The following is a 10,123-nucleotide window of genomic DNA, read 5'->3' as shown; positions in this document are numbered from 1 at the left end:
ATGAAATAATCTAGCTACAAAATCTAATCTATCACATTAGTAGCAGTTCCTATCTATCTTTCACAGTGCGCTAGGTGTGTTAAGACATGTGTTGCTACTTTGTTGGTTTTTGTAATACTAAATTCTACAACATTGTCTTACAGTCCATCAAGTGATATCTTCTAGAACAAAAGTTTTACAACCATGAACATTCCTCGCATTTAAATATCTTTTTCCTTTTGCTTTATAGGCACGTAGATTTATTGCGGTCATCAAGGAATTGTTGAGGGACGACAACCAGCTACGCCCAAAAGGATAAATGGTGAGACCGTACTGAATGTGGCACTTCCATTGTGCGATTTAATTGTGACTAATGCTCAAACGTGGTGTGACAGGTTCTAATATTTTTGTAATTCAGTGTGCCATGCCAGAACAAAATTGTGCGATAAGTTCTCAGATTTGTTCTAAAATTAGAGACAAATTGTAGTGTACAGTATCATGCCAAGGCTGGGTTTAGTTCTTCGATCTCTAAGGAATACTAGCAATCGACCTGTAGCTTTTTGTAATATCATTGCCATCACACTCGCTTACCAAAGCACTAATCATTTTTTGGAAAATCACAGCTAATCTTTGTCTATTTGTCTCCTTATAATATAAATTGATAATCACATAGACAGGAACATGGACTATGCCACTTTCTACTGTTTTGTTCACTAGCTATGCACTTATATTATTGTCGCTTCTGTTTATTACAAGCCATTGTCACTATGATTCAGAACACAATGGACTAACAACCTATTTATCAGGCAGAGACATTTGGCTCTTATGTTAATACTTCTTATTCTTACTTAGATGCTGATTCATAGAAAGCTTACCATTATCGTGGTCATAGGTCTGCCTATTCCTACATCATCAAGGTCATGCCCGGGCACAAATTTTATCTATGAAGATCAGTACTACATTTTTTGACGCACATCCATCAAAGCAAAAAAAACAGAGGATGGTGACAATATGCCCTCCTACAACTAAAGTGCATCTACTATGAACTGATGATTCGGTATGTGATGCTTCTCAATCTCAAATAGATTAATGCACTACTGGGTTGGGATGATGTCTCTTGTTGTTTTTTCTAACTTTTGCTTTAGCGACCTCTTCTTTCCATTACTAACAACCAGGTTATTTTCCTGATAGAGGTTGCACAAACAGATACAGGTGGCAGCCACTCAAGAGCAAGATGTACACATTATACACTCCATACTTATAGACTCTTCACCTATAATGTATATTGCGTTAGCTGCCACATCTATATAAGACATGTAATCTACTCATAGTTTATCTTGTGCTTGTGAAATGTGTAGGGTTTTTTTGGCTGCTAGGTTGTCTCTTAAATTAAACCATTATGAGCTTAACAACGACACACTTGCGTACGCCCGGGAGGGCACGCGCTTTCTACTAGTTTAACATGATTCCTAGTAGGTTCAGGTGGCTGAAAATGTCGAACATTTTTATTGTCATTGTTTGGTTTGGGAAATTAATATATTCTAGATGAGGTGATCTCATGAGTCCATCTCTCAAATTTAATGGGATGATTTTATTCCTCGTACCGGTACTAGTTATTAGATTGTGAGGAATGAGGTGGTGATGTATCAACCCATTCCATTAAACAAACAAAACAAAAAAAGTTAAAAGAGGAAGATGATGATGAACTGCCTGAAAGGATCTAGATGGCTAGAGCGGGGGTAAATAGCCGTAAAAATTTCCTACAAACTTCACAACATTAGTGCAAAGGTGATTAGTACAATAATAAGCCCTACAAGCCTCTACTTCGCACTAGCTCTATTTCTCACCAAATGCAAGCCCCTACACAATTCTAGTAGATTTGGTTTCTACTCTAGAGCACAATAGCACACAAGCTACTCGGGACACTAGCTACATTAGAGAGCTATTAACAAAAACAACTAATAACTAGAACTACACTACTCTAGCTTGCTACACAAGCAACTACTGCACAAACAGGCACAAGATATGAATGTAAAGAGTAAGTGTGTAGTATGCAAACCAACAAGGGTAAGAGATAAACACAGGATTTATCTCCGTTCAGTTGCTTGCCGGCAACCTATGTCCATGTTGTGGCGAGTTCCCAAATGATGATTCATGTGCTAACTAGTGTGACAAGCTAGACCCTCAACTTGGATGTCGCAAGAATCAATCAAGTGGTGCACTCCAACTAGCCACAAGCATTCCACTGAAGCTGCTCTTCGTGATCTCCCACGGGGACGAGCAGAAGAACCCCTTTCAAAGGTTGATCGGAGGCAGCAACAATAACCAATAGCCCCTAAACGATCCCTCCAACTCCAAGTTGGCTAGGTGACGACAATCACCAAGAGTAACAAGATCTCCAATAGCCACCATGCTCAACTAGTGCAACAAGATGCAAATCAATGATGCAAATGTACTAGAGGCTCTCCAACCTCACCCAAATGTGAATCGAATGGATGCAAGTGAGTGGAGTGTGTTGCTCAACTCTTATAGGGTGTGCACAAGTGTTGGCAGGTCCAAAAGAGTGACTAAGGCCGACCACAAGGTCTATTTAAAACCCACCAAACAATCCAATCATTACCCACTTGTGCTGCCTGCTGCGAAGGCAGCATACATGTTTGATGGCCACCAGATAGTAGCACCGGACACCCCTAATGACTAGTTTCCAATGGCTAGAAAACTAGCCGTAGCCCTTGTCAGGAATTAGGTGTACACGTCCGGTGCATATACCAGACACCTTCGATCAGTACAACACCCTAAAGTGACCGGAACATGCTTTGTGGAAGAGTGGCCCCGGTGCTCGCACCAGACAACTCCGGTGGCCCATTCGAATTCCCCACGCTCCATCAAGGCTGCACTGGATGCCTCCGGTGGTGCACATCTGGTGCACATCGGAAGGCAACATGCTCGGCTAAAACTTTACTAAGGTTAGGGGCACTACCTGAGGCATCCGGTTGGGCACTCCAGTGGCATAGCGGACGCCTCCGATGAGTGCAGAAATGCACAGCTAACACCTCTTTTCTCCCACTTTGCAACCATGCTAACTCTCAAATGTTTTGCCAAACATCTAAGCACTGAGTTAGCATTTTTCAAAATGTTTCAAAAACATTTTCGCTTGCTACTCACCTCGTCACTAGGTCTACTGCAAATACATGTAAATTAACACCTAGTGGCACTAGTTAGCCATATTTGCTATTTCGAGCTTCCCTTTTAATAGTACAACTATCTATCCTAAACCTGACCACACACTCTATTGTGTCTTGGTCAGTAAAACAAAATCCCTAGCTTATACATTTGCCTTCACTTCATAAGGTTTTATTTTTCTCTTTCTTCTTTTCCAAGTGTGAGCTTGCTCCAATTGGATTGATCACCCTTCGTCCATCTCCAAGCCTTGCTCACCATCTTGGTGTGTACTCAACCTAGTTTAATCACACACTTAGCAAAAGGTTAGTCCACTAGTTATCTCAATTACCAAAACCAAACATAGGGCTTTCACTACCTCGTTTCACAAACCAAACACACGCTATTTGAGTGAACATATATCATGAAGTAGAATGGTTGTGATATTTCCTACTGCTTGAAGATGAAGAATGGTAACAGAATGAGACAAGTGAAGGCAGTAGAGTGATGAGGGGCTGGGGATGAAGAGTATGGATGGGAATAGGCTGACCCAACTCTGGTCTCGTGGCCTCAAGGCTAATTTTAGGAGTCATTTGTTGACCATTTCACCTAAAGACTATGGCCTCTCTGGCTCAATGGACAAAATGGATTGGCCCAAATATATTTATGTATCATGGGCTATAAATACCATCAACACTCCCAAAAAAAGATGAGATACAAGATTAAAAAAAATATCATGGTAGCACATTAATGTTATTATCAATATATCAAATTAAAAAAAACAAGTGAACCATGATTTTAGTTTTATCTATTTGCACTTCTAAAATATGATATTCCTAAGTCTCCTTCCAAGCATAGACATGTTTACATGATATGACCGATTGTTTTATTTGAAAAAATGAATAAAAGTGACCAATCAAAATGAAGGTCGTTATGTTTATGTGATGATTAGATTGACCCACCTTACCCATTAGGTCAGTAGGTTATGGCATATCGATCCATTTCTAGACCTTGAAGCCGGCCCTATGACCCATTAACCTTACTTTTGTGAATCAGGCCAGCTAGCCAATAGATCGACCCATCCCATTCCCATCCCTAAGGAAGAGAAACAATCTTAGAAGGACAAAAAATGATTATTTTTCTTTTGTTTTGGAATTGTGGCAAGTGATATGCATGCAACATTTTTATGTCTATAATTGTAAGTCATTTTGGTTTTTTGAGGTGCATAAATTTTGCTATGTATCTAAATATATGTTATGTTTAGATACATAACAAAAGGTATATATTTAGCTAGAAATACCTAAACAATTTACAATTTGGGGCGGAGGGAGTATAATCTAACTAAATGGCGGGTTACCACTATTTGAGATGTTATATGCTGCTTTTTCATGGTTCAGTTCAAGTGGTGAATTCTCGCTGTTTGGGTAGTACTCCCTCTATTTTGGCCGATTGCCTTGGTTTCCAAATCATAAGTTGTTTCATTTTTTAATATATCATTTTGGTATGCATTTAGATATACATAATCTATAGATATATATAATAAAACAATGTATCTAAAAAGGTCAAACGTCTTATAATTTAGAATGGAGGGAGCAGTACTTAAATAGGGAGTGTACATAAAAATAGTGCGAACACATGGTTGATATGTACCCATGTGGTTCAGTTCGTGATGAGTTCTTGTCAACATGAGTAGCGCTTTGGGTTGAGTTGTTGAACTAACCGAGGCAAGAGTTTGAGTTGTGCAACATGTGTCTTGGCTTGTGGTGCGTAGGTGTGGAGCTTGGAGATGGTGGTCGACGGCGAAGGTGAAGGTCAAGCGGGTTTGTGCCGATGGACTAAGAGTGGTGAAGGACAGATGTTGGGGCTTGGACTGAGGGACTGGAGAAACCGGGTGAATGACTATGGGTGGTTGACACCTAGGGTCATAGACAAGTGCAACAATTCATGGAGTGGAACCGTGTTGACCAAGTCAAGATGATGGTCGGGCAAGTCAAGCGAAGGTGCTAGAAGACTTGATGGTCAAGTGGTCAAGGACGATGGTGACACGTGTCGAGTTCATGAGGCGAGCATATGGAGTACACTACCCATGAGTGTTTTGGTGGTTTGGACCTCAAAACCACTGGTGGACGGGTTTTAGGTTTGGGCCTCAAAACTCGGGTGTGGTTTTGCAAGAATCAGAGGTGGGACGTGGCATCATTATGAGGCTTGCGCTGAGGCGAAGTAAAGTCATGAAGGGTGCGTAGCTGTCGGATACTTCTATCTCAAGTTGGACCATTATGCCCCTAGGGTTAAGTGGTTTAGGAAAATATGTAAGGGCATTGTTGGGAATGTGTAATAATTTATAATAAGATAGAGGCTGCCCTCAACCAGCTATCTCTCTAGGCTAAAAAAAGTGCCTAAGTCATTTTCATTTTCTCCTTATAGATTTCCCCTCCCCTAGACTGCTAGTGAGATTCATAGATGAATTCTTCACAGTAGAACTTTGGATGCCTCCTCCAAGCTCTATATAGTTAATGGTGCTGCACAACCCCGGTGCCTATATATGTAATTAATTACTCACAACTTAGCATCACACCATCTACTCTTATCACCATTATTATCACATTCATGGTGTCTATGGCGTTCGATATGGTGGCTCAGATGAAGGTGCAGGGCACGGTGACATCCCTCAATGAGCCAGATGGGCTTGGGATGATTGGGATCGTGATACAGAACAATGAGGCCAAGGGCTACCTGGTGTGCCACTTGGACATCAAGACCGAGGGCTATGGCGAAGTCTCGGTGGGCCAACTCATGGAATTCATTGCGGCCACTGGGGATGACGACAATCCCGTTGCCCTTGATGTCACTATCATCGGTGGTGCCGCACCTGACACTGATGATGATAAAGCTGATGAGGAGAAGGCAAGCAAGTAAGCAGGGATATTGTCATCGTCGCCAACACCAACAGGGGGAAAATGAGTGGGCCTTAGGTCTCTCTAGGCAACAAGGCGGGTGATCGCCTTTTGACCTCCTCGCCGATGGGGAGTGCCTTCCCAGGCAGGAGGGTCGAGGTTTCCTATCCCCTGTGGAGTCCTAGGAAGGGCTCATTTTCGCTGCTCCATTGTGAGACGGTCTCGCAAGCTACTTCGGGCACACCGACTTCCCCTATTTAGGATTCCACCGAGGGGCCATTGTCAGAGGAGTTGCTTCATCATCGCGAGGAACTATTGCTACTCCGAGATGTGTGGTAGAAGGCTAACCTACCTAAACTAGGGGAGTGCGCCTCATCGGAATCCCACCAGTAGCCACCCCTACCGGCTTTGTCAAAGTCGATTGTGCTGCATACCACCCTCCGTGATGAGCTGCTTGGGGGGAATATTCCGATGTCTACTTGTTCATTTCCTTGTGAGGCTCGTCAACCCTCAACAGCCTCGGTTCAGATTGCGGCACCACCATCAGCGACCTCTCTAATGACTTCCAAGGTAACCGAACCTGTCTCAGTGATTCACCCTAAACATACTAGGAAGTTGTCCGTCGTTGGTGGGGCACAGAGGTTGAATTCGTCACGATGCATCTCTCTTTCACCTCCTCATTTTTGATCCTAGGATTTCCTAGATTTGCGTGATTCGGTTCATATCAACATGAAGAAGAAGAAGAGATATGGGCATCCATTAGATTCGAATGGACATAGCTTTCGACATGTTTCGAGGGATTATGATTTCCCCTTCGAGGAAATTACCGGTGATAAGTTGAAGCTCAAATATGCTCCGATCAACCTCTATTGGCTGAGGCATGTCCAGAGTAGAAGTGCCGATGGTGGCAAACCAAAGGAAGCAGGGGAGAGATTTGGTAAGAACAATGGGGGACAGTTTTGGAATTCATTTAGGTGGTTCCGGGCACTGCCAAAGGTGAGAGTGGTGTGTGGAGTCCTTAGACCGCATCCTTCGACATCCGCTGCTATCACCCCCCTAAGAGAAGGTGACGATAAATGTAAGGATGACCCCAAGTCAGGGCACCCCACTAGTGAGTCCATTTCCCCAACCCAAGTTGGGGGGCTCTTCATTTCCAATCCCTAACCCCAAATCCCCTTCCCTAAAATCTCCAAACCTTGCTCGCTTTGTTGGCCACTTGTGGTGGGGCTCGACGGTGAGATCGTTCGCTGCGGTGGTAAAAGTCGAGGCAGCTCCTACCATCAAGGTGGCGATGCAGCCCCTGCGGTGGTGGTGGTCATCATGGTGGCTTTGGGCGTGAGGGCTTTGGTGGTGGTCGTCATGGCAGATATGGTCGTGAGGGTTTTGGTGGTGACAGACAAGGCCGAGGATGGGGAAGAGCGAGTGGAAGGCATAATTCATGGAAGCATAAAGAGGATGCTGCTCCTACAAGTGAATCCAAGGGTGGTGATGAAGAAAAGTCCAAGGTGACTCATACCTAAGAGCAAGAGTAGACACAGTCCAATGCTAAGTGGGAAGGGCGAACTAAGCAAAAAGAAGAGACGGCACCTCAATGGGACCTAAAGAGACTGGTGACCTAGCTAGGTTAGATAACAACGCTAGCCATGTTCTTCCTTCTAGTAGTCAGTCTCATACCATTGAAAATCCTCAATCTGGTAGTCAACATCATGTAGACATCTATGAAAACTATGGTGTGGCTCATCATGAGAATAGTGAGTGCCATAGGCAGTTCTGTGAGATATGTGGCCTATCAAATCACTTGGCATATGACTGTAAGAGGTGTCTGCCGTGGAACTATGGTCTAGAATTGTGTGCCACACAGGTGGAGGATCAAATTTTTTTCTACATTGATGAATGCATCGATCCACATGTAGCTAAAGAGAAGGCCAATACTGTGGTCATATCTGTGGTTTCTAGAGCTGTCAATCCTAAGCAAATAGAGCTTGAATTCATGAATTTGATCGGTGCCAATTCTTGGAGATGGCGTGCTAGGCCTGTTGGAGATAGTAAGTTTCTATTGAGGTTTCCTACTGCAAAAATGGCTCCTAAATTGTTAGGAAGCAAGTGTTGCTGGGCCTTATGGGCCATGGGCCAAGGCTGCTCGGTGGCTAGGCGCCGGTGTACAAAAGGCACAAGCCAAGAGTACTAGGGATATCGAACAAATTATCGGATTACCTTTTACCCTTACTAGTTGTTGTTCTTCTTCCTCAAGCCTCTTCCTCTCTATCCCTTGCTGATTCTAGACCTCCCTCTCCCTGAGGTCTTATATCCCTACTAGATTTGAGTTATCTGTTAGTCAATCGAGTTGGTTTGCTAACAATTGGTATCAGAGCTAGTCGATTCTCGTATAGCACCATGAATCCTTCTGTCCAGCTTGTCTTCGACAAGATTCGTATGACATTCGTTGAGATCTATAGAAAGTTTGATGAGTTCGATGCTCATTGGGACCGGCTCTTCATCGAGTTCCTCGCCATGCTAGAGCAGTGAGCTTTCGCTGTGGACCTCCATGTCGGCAACCCTGAGTGACACCCCATGGCGCAGTTCGATGCCCCAGTGGTCGCCGACAACTAGGGTGGGCTCTTCGACGGAGGCAACGACTTTGTCGAGCAACACTGCGAGGCACAACCCATGGTCACCGACAACTGGGGCAACCTGTTCGAGCCTAACCCCATTCTAGAGGAGCACACCTACGAATCGGCCAACCTCTTTGCCTCGCCTCCGCCAATGTAGGAGCAGTGGGATGGCACTGTGGACCTCTATGTCGACGCCCTCGAGTGGATCCCTGTGGTGTGGTCCGATGCCGTGGTGGTTCTAGACAACTAGGGCGGGCTGTTCGAGTAGCCTGCCCACACCTCGGAGGAGCACAACCTCAACCTCACCGCCCACATCATCTTCATGGGACTCGTGCCCGCCGACCAGATCCACAATGAGAACGGCCTCACCTCCACTGTTCTCGACGTGTTGCTTGAGTCTGACCCCACGTGCATCGCCCATAGGGTGCTCGATGTTGGGTCACAGCCATGATGCGCACATCATCACGTGGGTGCCATGGAAGGGCATTGCCAACAACCGCGTCCGCTCCGCCATGGACTGGCTCATCGCGGAGCGCTCCTCGCCTATGTTGTCGCTGTTCACTTGGACGTGCTGCTCATCCTCTCCTTGCTTCCCTCCATGTTGTGGTGGCTCAAGATATTGGCCCACTCCCACCTCATGGGCCCTCCGCTGTCCTAGGGGCGATCGCGTCGTAGAAGCATGTGCTCCGCCATGACCTAGGCCTCCTAAATTCTGCATCCACCTTGGGGCTCCTCCAGCGCGATTCAGTGCTGCTATGGACCTATAGCTTCTTGGCGTAGCTCGTGCCTGCCCTCACTATTGATGGGGATGCCGCGTCAGCGCTCTCCACCCTATCCATGGAGGCATCCGCCGCCACCGAGCTTGGGAGCCCCCAGCGTGAGCTCTTGTTCACCACCTCTGACCTCCATGTCCACCTCCTCTGCTAGGACGATAGCGCTGCTGTTGACAACACCGTCGAGCTCACGCTAGACTCCATCGAGTTGGCCCACTTCCACGCTATGCTGCTCTTCGTCGACGCACTACCAACTCCTGACATCACTATGGAGCATGCTAGTTCGGGTGTACGCTAGGTGTTCAAGGTATTATCACTAGATGCTAACATCTTCTGCAACTTTTGTATTGGCTTCGAGTTGCTAGGTCATATGTCACTGGAAGTCAATCAACACCAACCATGGCCACCACTTGATGAACTAAGGTTGACGGGTTGTGATGCTGAGTTACGGCCTACACCATGGATGTCATTCAACATGGCTGTGAGGTTCTCTGTTAGGAGTTCCTGTAGTCACCTTTGGAAGCCCCCATGGCCTATACATATTCATGGACAAATCAATTTATTACCGTTTCAGTTGAAGACAAATGTGCGCATCCCAAGGAGAGGTGATGAGAGTAGCAGTAGTGTCAATTTGGGTGATGGTGCTTCTGGATTCATGAAGGGGGAAAATGTCATAGTTGCTGCAAACTATCATCTTCTTCATGGA

General features: G+C 45.2%; 1 long non-coding RNA gene across 1 annotated transcript; it reads left to right on the top strand.

Annotated features, from left to right (window-relative positions):
* Positions 1-243: 243 nt before the first annotated feature.
* LOC136458025 (uncharacterized) lies at positions 244-1,274 on the top strand. The gene is made up of 3 exons (XR_010759864.1): positions 244-301; positions 872-1,036; positions 1,171-1,274. It is a non-coding gene; the product is annotated as an uncharacterized lncRNA (long non-coding RNA).
* The last annotated feature ends 8,849 nt before the right edge of the window (positions 1,275-10,123 follow it).

This window comes from Miscanthus floridulus, chromosome 6, assembly GCF_019320115.1.
Source record: "Miscanthus floridulus cultivar M001 chromosome 6, ASM1932011v1, whole genome shotgun sequence".
NCBI lineage: Eukaryota > Viridiplantae > Streptophyta > Magnoliopsida > Poales > Poaceae > Miscanthus > Miscanthus floridulus.
The sequence above is the reverse complement of the archived record's forward strand: the minus strand, read 5'-3'. Positions and strand labels throughout refer to the sequence as shown.